Source organism: Protopterus annectens, chromosome 10.part0, assembly GCF_019279795.1.
Source record: "Protopterus annectens isolate FY-2018-M chromosome 10.part0, PAN1.0, whole genome shotgun sequence".
In the NCBI taxonomy this organism is placed as follows: domain Eukaryota; kingdom Metazoa; phylum Chordata; order Ceratodontiformes; family Protopteridae; genus Protopterus; species Protopterus annectens.
The window spans coordinates 144,446,723-144,459,734 of record NC_056744.1 but is presented as its reverse complement, the minus strand read 5'-3'; the positions used below and the strand labels follow the sequence as shown (position 1 = coordinate 144,459,734).

Genomic DNA, 13,012 nt, shown 5'->3' with positions numbered 1-13,012 from the left:
CTGCCATGATTCTTAGACCCATTGGTCCAAGAGCTCCCTCTTCCTCCACTTCAAGTCGGCATATTAGTGCCGGACCTGCTCACCAGTCCGAGGGATGCCAGTGGCATGGATGAGATCACAGGAGAGACTTTCTCAGGCCTCTGCTTTTTATTGGGAGCCCTGGTACTGGTCCTAAAGCAGTCTCATATCATGGGTTTTAACAAGGAATCCTACCATGACCTTGAACTCCTGTATGCCCCACCGCTGCACCCAAAAGCACATACCCTCTCCGACACCAGCCATAGTGCCTACAGTGGGGAGCTATAACTAGTTATGAGGTGTATTCCCAGCTGCGAGGTTTAAATATGGCTGATTTCCCGCCCTTTGCCGTGATTGTATGATTTTGAATATGCTGAGCCAACTAAGCTACAGGCAAACCTGCTTATCTAAGGTTGGCAGTGCTTAAAGGAGCAGGTTCAGCACTACTTACCAATGGGAAAATCTGCTTAGCTGGGCTACTCATTGCTTAGCATTCATATTTATGCAATGCTTACACCTGGTAAGCATAACTGGGCAATGCTTAGCATTGATTAAGTTTTATTTTATAGACTATCTTAAGTTTTATTTTATAGACTATCAGCTTTATGGGATTGATTCATCATTCCTGACATATTATAATTTTATGTTGACCTTTCCTGACATCCCCCTATGTGCTTTCATTACATTTATTCTTGTGTTATTATACTGTATGGGGTACTTGTGTTTATATGGGGGTTTCACATCTTTTCTGGACTGACACCTTATTTTTGGTTCTGCTATACTACCCTGAGTGATAATATTATTTACTATCTTATTTATTACAACATATGACTTTTACACCTGCTTTCACAAGTAAAAGTGAAAAGACTTCATTGGGGCTCGAACCATGAATGCCTGCATGGAAAGCTGCAGCTATAACCACTATACTATTTTGGATTATGTAATCAGCTGATATTTTCCTATTTATCTCCTTTAGATATTTAAGCTATGCTAAGCACAGCTGCGTGAAGCATACACCCGCTCAGCTATGCTTAAACTTTGTTGATGCCCCAAATATATATATATATATATATATATATATATATATATATATATATATATATATAGATATATATGATTTAATTTTTTTCTCATTTTACTGGGATGACAGGTTTAGCATTAGCGTGAGTTTACTACTGACGGACAGTTCATTTCAGACTCCACATCAAGGGTAAAGTCATGCTATTGCAAAACCTGTTATTCTATCAACTTTCTAGGTTTGTATGGGCTATATTTAAAATCTGTGTCCCTACTTGTCCCCACAACATTTGTTCATCTGTTGTGCTCTACAAGGTTGAGAACTATGCATCCTCTCTCATTTTGCAACTCTGCAATTCTAAGTGCACTGCTCTTGGACATGCTCCCTGCACTCACACACAGAACCATGTCCGTATTAGAGCACTGCAGCGTGTCTTCATGAATATGCATGGCCCGCTGCTGTGCTGCACGAATATGCAAGAATAAGCTATTTTTGCACGGAAGTTTGCTGAATCTGGGGGTGTTTCTTTTCAGACCTTAACTTTTTCATCTGAGGTGTTTTACAGTCTATATGCAGACAACCTGAAATTGGGTAAGCTGATTACATGTGTTACAGATAAGGCATGTCTGCAAAAAAACTTGACTAAATTGACCATTTCGGGACAGGAGAATAATATGCTAAGAAAACCATCGAAAACTAAGCATATGAGGTTTGGGAGACATAAACTGAAAGGAGAATATTTAATACAGCACACAGTGATTGAAACTGTAGACTCATTTCAGGACCTGGGTATATGGGTAGAGTCGGCTATGAGTTCTTCTAATCATATCAACCAATTGGTTAATGATAGTTATAGAACTATAGGTTGCATAAAAAGATTTATAAAGTCTAGGAACTCAAAAGCGATGAAGTCATTGTTTGTTAGTTACATTAGACCCAAACTTGAGTATGGAATAACAATATGGAAACCCTATAAGGAAACAAGCATGAGTAAACTGGAAAGAGTACAGTGGATATATATCAAGGACATGCACAGATACGAAAATTTAAGTTATTATGAAAGACTAAAATATCTGAACTTGTACAGTGTGTCTTATAAATATCTAAGACGAGATCTTATTCAGATATATAGGACATTTAGAGACAACTACCATTGGGAATGTTTGGGGTTAGCAAAAAGTACTAGAGAATCATCAGACAACCTATGTAGAAGATTCTATAGGAATGGGAAGTATACCAATTGATTCTCTGACAGAGTAAAATCCAAAACACCAGGACTTGGAGACAGCTGTAGGATTCAGTATAAAAAACTTTAATAGACATAAGCGCGTTCATGGGCGACCCCACTTCTTCAGATGTCAGTACAAATTAAAACAAATCCTTCACATTATATATACACACCCTCCTTATAACACATGACTAAAACAGCCAATACTTTCTCAGAATATGAACAATCACTATTAATTTAAAACAAAACACCACAAAATACATGCTTGCAGAGGCCAACAAATATTTAAAATACACACATATATTAAAACCAATTCATGAAACATGAGCATAAATAATTCATCATGCATTATCTCTGACAAAGTAGCTGATGAATGGAGCAGACTACCAAATTACATTAAAGCAAGTACTAGTTTAGATATTTTTAAGAACAGCTTGGATACTTATCATGGGAACAAGTGTTTTGGCATATTGGCAAGCTAGAAGGGCATTAATGCCCATGCTTGAAATATTTGTATGTATGTATGTATGTATGGTTCTAAGCCATGGAAAGTATGGCTATAATGCCTTTCAAACATTCCAACCACCCACTGAACATGAAAGAGCAAAAGATGGAGGTGTATCTATCTACATAAAGGATAAGCACACCTAAAGTCTGTCAAACAATATGACATGCTTGAGCTACTCCACGTCCAACTAAACATGGGAAAAGTAATTACCGTATTCTTGCTAACTACAGCTCCCCCACCATGAATCAGGAAACCCATACATCATACCTGAGGTTACTAGAATCACTCACCATCCAGCCCAGTACCATTCTTATACATGATTTTAACTACTCCTCCATTAACTGGGAGGAATACATGGCCATGAACATGAAGGTTCAAAGATTTCTTGACTTTATAAACTCAAATGCTCTGGAGCAGCTAGTCTGCACCTCCACTGTTGGTACAAATAACCTAGATCTGGTACTCACGGATATGGGTGAGTGCTGCACCACCCCCAATTGTGATGTCTTCACTGGTAAAATCAGATCACAAAATGGTCTCTCTTGAAATAAAGTTAAAACTAGACACCCCCACCTAACTCAAAAAACTTTAAGAACTTTTCTAAGACAAACTAGCTCCTATTAAGTGACAGCATATCTAGCTTCCAAGCTCCCAAAACCCAGAAAACACAGACGCCTATGTAGAGCATACACAAAAGCCATGCAAAACTATATAAACAACTGCACAGAAACAGCATTACCAGACCAAAATAAGCCCAGGTCAAACCACAAAATCTAGTCACTCTGGTACTAATAGGTTGTACAACAAAAGAAAGAAAATCCCATCAAGAAGTAAGAGGGAATGTACACAATAAAACAAAGTCCCTCATTAGACTAAACAAGCAAATTAGGGAACTAATCAAGACTCTGAAAGCAGACTTAAAGGCAAAAATAGCCTCCAAAGCTAAGGATAATCATAAGGTATTTTTGGTTATGTTCCCATTCTTAAGGGTAACACCCAAATTGTACGGAATTAGTTGTGGATGGCATTTATCTATACTCAGCCAGAAGATGCAGCAAATCTGCTAGCTGATAAATTCAGCTCAAATTTCACATCCCCATCACCCACACTTGTCCCTCATGAAATACCCTCACCCATTCCCTCACCAATTATCACTAAAGAATAAGTTGCCACTGCGTTCTCTAAAGCTAAAAACACAGCTTTAGTGGGGCCCGATGATATACCAGGTTGCCTCTTAGACAGCTTGAATCAGGACCTATCTGGCCCATTGGGATCTCTATTTAAACACAACCTCCAAACTGGCTTTGTCCTGAAAAAGTGGAGGCAGCAACAGTCATAGCTTTGCACAAAGTGGGGGGGGGCATCAGCTCACTCAGGTAATTACAAACCTATAAGTTTGACTAGTCTTATATTTAAGGTCATGTACAGGAGAATCATGGACCTGATAAATAAGGACATAGGAACCTCCAAACACTGGACCCAGTCCAATTCATCTTTATCAAGGGTAGGTCATTCCTACTAAATCTGGTGGATTTTTTTTTTTAAAGTCACTAGGGCCATGGATGAGGGTAAAACAGTGTATACCACCTATGTTGACCTGGCCAAGGCATGTGACATAGTCCCACATGCTGGTGTAATGAATAAACTCACAAAATCCCTATGTCACCAGATGGATAGCCAATTGGCTCAAGGACAGGACAAATGTGGTTAAAGTAGGTTAATCCAGATCCAGCAAAAGGCCAGTTACTGGTGGTGTGCCATAGGGCTCAGTGCTGGGACCACTCCTGTTTGGAATATACTACTCTGAAGTCAAGACTAATGTGGAAGGCCTCTAGATGACAAAGGTTGTTGATGACTGCAAGCTGGGGGCAATCATTGAATTGTCCACTGATGTAGATATCATTCAGGAGGGTCTAGATCAGACAAATGATTGGTGCTGGAGTCATGGCCTAAAACTAAATGTGAAAAAATGCATTATTATACCCTTTGGGAAGCCAAAGACACCTGCATATTACAACATTAATAGCACCTCTCTAAGAGTAGAGTCAGAGGTAAGAAATCTAGGTACACAGATAGATTGTTGCCTGAACTTTGATCACCATGTGTCATAGTGGTGAGGAAGTCCTTCTGTGTGGCACAGCTTATAAGTAAAGGTATGGCATCCAGATCCATGGAAGTTAAAGACTCACTGTACTCAGCCTTCATTAGACCAATAACTGAGTACAAGGCATCATTTGCCATGTACTTGCCTAGGCACTTACAACAGCTGAGGTGACCCCAGATTTCCCTCACAAAGAAAATACAGGGGGTTTAATAAGATGTCCTATGCTGATACACTAAAAGTCCCATCTCTTTACTCTGTCCCCTACCAACTCTTAAGTGGAGACCTATAATTAACCTGCAAGGCACTCACAAATCCAGTCCTGATGCAGCTACTACACATTTTACCAAAACTCACAGTAGGTAACATGCTTTATTCATTTTCCATTGCAAAACTATAGAACTCTCTCCCAATAGCTGTCAGAACCACAAGCAATACCTCATCCTTCAAAAAATGATTGCACCAACACCTCTCCACCCTTTGGCATTGCAGATGTTCCAAGTCTCACTCTTCTATAACCTGATACCCATACCTCTCATCATAGTGATCTTATGATTCCACTAATATTGGTTTTCTGACTATTACTGTTTACCATCTGTCAATAAACCAGTTCCACTCTTCTTGCACCATCCATGCTCGCTGTGTATCCTGATCTTATTTATTACAAATATCTGTAAGCAACTGCTTATTACAAAACTACATAACTACAATTTACTTATGTTAAAATGTACACTTAAACTGATATCTGTATATAATACATCTGTATATCGTTTCTATGCTACTGTCTTGCTAAATTTCATCTCTGTTTGCTAATATTGCTTGCATTTACTATCTGTTTTGAATGGTTTGAATGTTATGTATTTACTTGTATTTACTACATATTCTGAATGTTCTTAATGTTATGCAGCAGTACATCCATTGTCTTGTGGAGCTTTTCTCCCCGGGCCTCCCCTGAAAATGAGTTCATTTGGCCCAATGGACTTTCTTGGTAAACAAATGTCAATAAATAAAAATAAATAAATCTGCAAGACTTTTATTCCTTATGTGTTTTTATGTGTAGTCTTATACATTTTTGTACTTTTTAATTTTAAAAGCGGTAACATAATATATTTTCTTATTGATTTTAATTAGTCATGTGACTAATTTAGTGCTGGGTTGTAGTATAAATGTTGAATGAAATGAATGTTCTGTATAGCATTGATAAAGAGTTGGTATGACTCGAAAGCTCTGCTTTTTACATTCTGTATTTATCAGTAAACCTTAGATGGTTGAGTTCCTGCTTTTTTCTTTTTGTTGAATATTTTTAGCATTTGGAACTCTAATTGGTACCTCAAATCTTCTGTCTTTTTATTACACATCTCCAAGACAAACAGCATGAGGCTCACCTGATCTAAGGCTCTAAACCTACTCAGTGACTCAAACAAAAGATGCTGGAGATAAAGATATGTGTCAGAGAGATTACCTTTCTTTGGAACAGACTTCCTATTCATGTTAAACACAGCGCTTCCCTAGCCTTCTTCAAACACAATTTGGATCAATGGATGAGGAATCACAAATTCACACCTGGGGTAGCACCTATGTCCCTTATGGACAGTGGTAATCTGTAAAATACTCAAGGCATATGTACAAACCTAAACCATCTTCTTTCCCCTAAGAGCCACATATTGGGTAAAGTTGGATTATACTGGCTAAGCTTGTAAGGGCTCTTGAGCAGTTAGCCTAGTGATCTCCTATGAACCTATAAGAAAATAACAGGAGGGGAATATAGATTAGTCATCAGTGGCTCATGAGAGACTAGAAGACAAATAGGAGGAGTTATATAAATAAAAATGACTTGGCCATTTAAAATAGAAGAAAGTATAAAAATTGAACAAGGGCAGGTATGTAGGAATTAAAGGTAGTAATGGGAGGATATGTATACTATTATACCAGCGTATAAACCAATTTGAATCAAACTAAGAAAGTTGAGTGATACTGATGGAGACTGTAAGGTTTCAAGAGGGAGTGGTAGTAGTGATAGGCATACCTCTCAACCTTTTATCTTGAGAAATCTGGATAAAGCCTAAAATAATGGGGGACAAAAACTCAAAAGTAGGGACAGATTTTAAGCGTTGCTCTTATAAAACTAGAAAATTGATAGAATAACAGGATTGCTATCATGCATTTCCTGAAGGAAATTCAGTCTGAAACTAAAAGGCATGTCATTATTTAGTGATTTCAACCCCCAATAACTTGTCAGCAAACCGCAAATTTTTATGAGGAACAGATAAAAAGAGGTAAAATCTGGAAATTTTTGAAAATCTGGACTGTTGAGAGGTATGGTGATAGGTTAGACTGGAATGTTATGGTGAGAAGGGATGAAGTGGAGAAAGGTCCTAGAGTGAGAAGGACTAATAGAGAAGGAATCTTTTTGAATAACTTTGTGGAACTGTAGGCTGGGTGGTTGTTTTGAGGACAGAGAAGAATGAAAAAAATGGAAATTATACTTGCTGTTATTCAAGGAGAGATAACTGCTGGTTAAGGATAGATAAAAGATTTTATTACCAAAATGAACTGGCACCTAATGAAGGAGATGGGGATACAGCTGGTACATCTCTCAGATCATGCGGTAATGTTGGTAGTACTGGAAGGAAAAGGTGACAAAGGTTTAGTCAGGCATTGGGTGGTCAAAGCATATGTTATGGAGGAAGAGGAGAAAAGGCAAGAGAAAAGTGTTATTAAAGGAAAGCTATTACAGGAGGGGGAGATGAAAATGGGTTAACATGGAAAGGAAAAAGAGGACATTGGAGCAGGAATTGTAAAGAAGAGAGGAAATAATATGAAAGGTGAGGCAGTAAGAAATAGAAGGAGAGGTATATCAAATTTACATTGTAAGAGAAGAAAGGATGGTAGTAAAACAGGAGGAGATTTTGAAAGAGTTAAGAAAGTATTATCAGAATTTGTACTCACAGGATGAAGTAGCAGGAAGAGAGAGGAGATGAAGAGAAGATTTTTAGGATTGTAGAAGAAAGGCAACTTGATCAGGAGGACATTGGGAATTAATAACATCAATATTAGAAGATGAGGTGATGGTTGTATGGGATAAGATGGCCAAGGGAAAGTCTCCATGCATGGACAGCCTCTCATTAGAATTCTGGAAAATTTATAAGATGGATGTGGCAAGCTGATAGGTTAAGTTATTTAATAAAATCATGTAGGAAGAAATAGTACTGATTTCATGGAAAGAAGTTTTGGTTGTACTTATTCCTAAGGAAGGAAAACAGCCAAATAAACTGATTTCATATAGAGTGATATCTATTCTAAATTATGATTATATTATGATTATAAATGTTTTATGCAGATACAGGTTATTAGGCTTGGGGAAAATTCTGCCAAGGATCTTTAAACTAGACCAAACAGAGTTTGTTACAGGTAAAAATACAACAGATAATTTGGTTTTCACTTTATTGTTAATGCAGGAGGTTCAAAGGAAAGGAGATCATTTGACATTAATATAATTAATTTAGATGCAGAAAAAGATTTTATAGGAATAAGTGGAGTTACCTGTTTGGATTATTGGAAGAATGTGTGTTGCCAGAGTGTTGGGTAGACATAAGTAATATGCATACAGAGGTCATGGCAAGAGTGAAAACAAAAGCAGGGTTTTCTAAGGAAATTAGCATATCGAGAGGAACAAGGCAAGGTTGCATCCTATCATTTGAAATGTATCTGGATGGTGGAAGAAAGAGAGATGTTGGTATAGATGGGGACTGCAGGATAAAAAAATTAACATTATAGACTGATGTACTTTTGGCAATGACTAGATGGGAACAAGACAAGAACAAGGTATGTGAGATATACCCAAACCTTCAAGATAAGACAATGAGATAAGACAATGATAGAATGGGTCAGGAAGGCAGTAGAAAATGTGCTGGGAGGGAGGCAGGAGAAGTGTAGGAAATGAAATATCTGGGAATATGATTAGCACCCATGATGGAAATGTCAATGGATATTATATATAACTGAATGCTGGATAGATTCAAAGCACAGTTAGTTAAGTGGAAAGGAAGATATATATAGATTTTGACCAAAGGGTTTTAGTCCTGAAGTTGTATTTAATGCCAAAATTACATAAGCAGGACAGGATTTCTGGGAGATCCCCAAGGGAGCACTGTTGAAGAAAGTAAAGCAGCTGTTTAGGGAGTTTGTCTGGGATGGAGGGAGAGCTAGATTGGATTGGGAGACAATGGTAGGTAAGAAAGAAGAGTGAGGATGGGAAGTGTCAGACATAAAGGTAAACTTGCATACAGAGATTTTAACAAATTTGTTGAGAATAGTAGGTGAGGTACACGTCAGATTGAGAAGATGTGATTTGTGTAAAGGAGAAAGTAAATATTGAAGAAGATGGTTTCCTAGATCCTTTGTGAGAAGCTTGGAAGACACAGTTATCGCCACAATGGATGAGAGAGATGCACAAGCTATTTAATAATGTATGGAAGAGAGGGGGAATATCATCAATCTAAGGAGTTTATCCTGATAATAAGGGGTCCCAGAGTGAAAGAGAAATGGAAACAATAGCTTGGACATAGAAGAGTCAAATGGAAATTAAGTGTTGGTCACAAGTAGTGAAGGGAGGAAAACTAAAGGAATGATAAGTGATTACAGTTGAATATGAGCTAGATGATAGATTGGAATGGGAATATCAAGGGGTTATAATTAGGTGGATAAGTTTGGAAGGACAGCTGTGAAACTGTACTGAAAAAACAATGATAATTCAGGAGAAGAATGACAAGACAGGAAGGAAATTTGACTAGAGATCTGCTAAGAACAACAAAAGAGTGGGTGATAGGATCTACAAGAAACAAACACAAAAGAAAAAGGTAGCACAGGAGAAAGAAATGGGAGTGTGAGGAATGAGAAGAAATAGTGTAGGTACCTGGATTTGTATCAAAGACTCAGAAATTTAAAATATTCTCTTGGAAGTGTTTGCACAAATATTTTTGTACTCTGGTGAGGCCTGCAGGAATATTGCAAGGAGACACAGAGCTAAGTAGGAGATGCAGAAAAGAGAGAGAGGGAATTCGTCCCATATCTTTTGGGAATTCCCTGAACTTAGGATGCTTAGGTAAAGAGGCAAGTTTCTTGAAGGAAATTTGGTCAAATGTGACAGAAGTTGTGAAAAAGTTGTTTCTGTCAGGGTACCAGTGAGGGAGACCAGAGAGTGAGATTAGAGAAGGAAGGCGGTATCAAGAAATTGGAAAAAAAAGAGCAGCCAGCAGGACAAGTGGTAAGGAAGATGTTGAAACAATGGGAACTGGGTGTGTCATAAAGAGTAATAGCTCATTAGGGTGGGAGAGCTAGGGAGTAGGAGAGAGGTATAAGAAAATGGGGAGATGGTCACTAGTGAGTTATAAGAGTAAGGGGAGGAAGTGGTGTTTAGAATGGGGAAAGTGGTGCACAGAAAAGAACATTGTACATAGTTGTTTTAGTAGAGGGGTGATAATGTGGGGCTAATCAGTAGTATAAATAGTTATTGTAGAAGTGTTTTTCCTTGTTTAAAAAAAAAGGAGGTTCAGGATTATGCAGGACGAGTGATTAGAAATTTTACAGGATAGAAAGGTTTAAAGAAAAAAGATATTATTTTTATTTTATTTTATTTTACATTTGTTGACCGGGCTAGTCTAGCTGGAGATATTTCCATTTTCAGTAGAGGCCCAGGGAGAAAAGCTCCACATACTTAATAATAATATAGAAAAAAAAAAAGCAATAAGAGGCAATGCCACATACATTAGGAAGGAATATGATATGCAGAAAATATATAGAAAAAGATATGAGTGTAATAATGATATGTAATATGTTATAAATATTAGTTTGGGATTCAGCCTGCTGTATAGAAATGAATCTGTGTAGACTTCTTGTTAAGGAAATCACTCGTAATTGTCTGTGTTATGAAGATGTGCTAGTCGGACTAATGTAATTTTAATGGTTGCTAAATTATATAATTGGAAAATAAATATTTAATTGTATGTGTGTGTGTGTGTGTGTGTGTGTGTGTGTGTGTGTGTGTGTGTGTGTGTGTGTGTGTGTGTGCATATTAAAAGACCGAAGAGGTGTTTCAGCGAACACCTCTTGGTCGACACATAATGAACGAACGCACTAAAGCACAAATGCTCAAAACAGCGATTTCTTTCCCTGGGAAAGAAATCGCTTGGCCAGCCCCATGTGTTTGCCCCTTTCCTCACTGTAGTGAGATCTCAGAGTTGGTATATTTAGTTAGGGGGTGTGTTGGGGGGCACAGCCCCCCACATTGGGGGGTGTGAGGGGCAAAGCCCCCCATGTTGTTATGTTTTAAAGTGTGTGTGTGTTTGTGGTAGCAGTTTCTTTCCCAGGGGAAGAAACCACTGTTTTGAGCATTCGCTCTTTAGTGCGTTCGCTCATTACGTGTTGACCAAGAGGTGTTTCCTGAAACACCTCTTTGGTCTTTTAATATAGACCCTATATATATATATATATATATATATATATATATATATATATATATATGTGTGTGTGTGTGTGTATGTAACTAAATAAATAAATTCTAACTGCAGGAACTGTAATTAAGTTGCCATAGGCAATCCAGGACGGAAATGGAGATGTGATTTGTTGTTGACCTATTTATGGAGCTTACACTGTTTACTGTTTTTATTGTTTGACTCATAGATAAAGAAATACTTTTTGCTTCTTGGTTTCTACTGTTGACTCAGAACAGATTATGTTCATATGCATTTTGATCAGCAAACAGCTGTTCATAATTTTACACAAGTGGAAAATACAGCAATGTAGACTGCAGTTCACAATAATGTGAAATATGGGCACCAGACAGTGCAGACTAAAGGAACAGAGGCAAAGTGAAATTCAAGGCCAAAGCATCAAGGTGTATTATGCTGCACAGAATTAAAACCCTGAGCTTGGCACACTGAGAGGGCAATTTACATAAGTGATGTCAAAACTAGTAATAAAATTGTCTCTCTGAGTGACAATTATTTTAATTATCGTCGGTCTGAGGCTGCCGGCTTACAGCACTCCTGCCAAACATTAATGTGAGTAAATGGAATATGAAATGCATGTTACTGCATTCTGTCATTCATCATGGCCAGCTGAGTGACCCACTCATGCCATAGAAATCAAAACATTTTCACAGTGAGTGCACCCTGACTGATCACATAACATTCTGAAAGACTTATGTACACTCCTTCCAGAGGTCAGAGACCATTCTGTTTTATTTATTAGAGTATTATTCTTAGACCTACATTAATTTAAAAGTGTGTGTGTGTGTGTGTGTGTGTGTGTGTGTGTGTGTGTGTGTGTGTGTGTGTGTGTGTACATAACATCTACTGAAAATCTCAGCTCTGAAAAAAAGAAGGCAGATTGGGTGTTTTCATTGTATCTATAAAAAACAGATTTTGCTTTGAAAGCTTAATGATTTGCAGTATGCTTTTTATTTATTTATTTTTACATTTGAAGAACCTTGAAATTAAGGACAGGACTGTAAAAGCACTTGGCATGGGCTATGTTAGTGATGCTTAACACGTTGGTGCCAAGGTTTGTTTAGTCTGTCTCTCCCATTTCTTTTTCCTATATTCATTAACTTTCATAAATTAATTTTGAATGATTAAACCAGCATAAATGGGATCATGTATATAGGCTCATAGGAGGTTACTACGCCCTGAGGCCCTTACAAGCCTAGCCAAGGTTTTCCCTCTCTTAATGGTGCTTTCAGTAGACCTGACTCAACACCTGCTGCTCCTGTCCAGAAGGGATATATTCATGCAACACACATACATACATACTGATTGTGAAGTACCGTAGGTTTGATACAATTTCCGCTATCCAAATAATATTACATCAAACTTAATAAAGTGCCAAAATTACATCTTTACTGAAAACAAACAGTTGATAATCATCCAGTTCTTTGCATTATATTTCCTGGAATTATTCTCATTTGCCTCTTTTAAGGTTTTTATACCTCTCTATATAATGATATGCTGCAATTCATATAGTATAAGCCATCTCAGGCATTATGGCTACATCTTATCCAAAAAGCTCTGATAACCCTAATTCCATGATTTCATGCATGTTTTGACTTTGTAAACTGCTTCTTGAACTAAATGTTGTAGC

The 13,012-nt window shown here is 37.6% G+C and overlaps 1 protein-coding gene across 1 annotated transcript in view; it reads left to right on the top strand.

Annotated features, from left to right (window-relative positions):
- Nucleotides 1-13,012, top strand: part of RGS9 (regulator of G protein signaling 9) — a 1,872,571-nt gene that overhangs the window by 402,182 nt on the left and 1,457,377 nt on the right. The window lies entirely within an intron of this gene.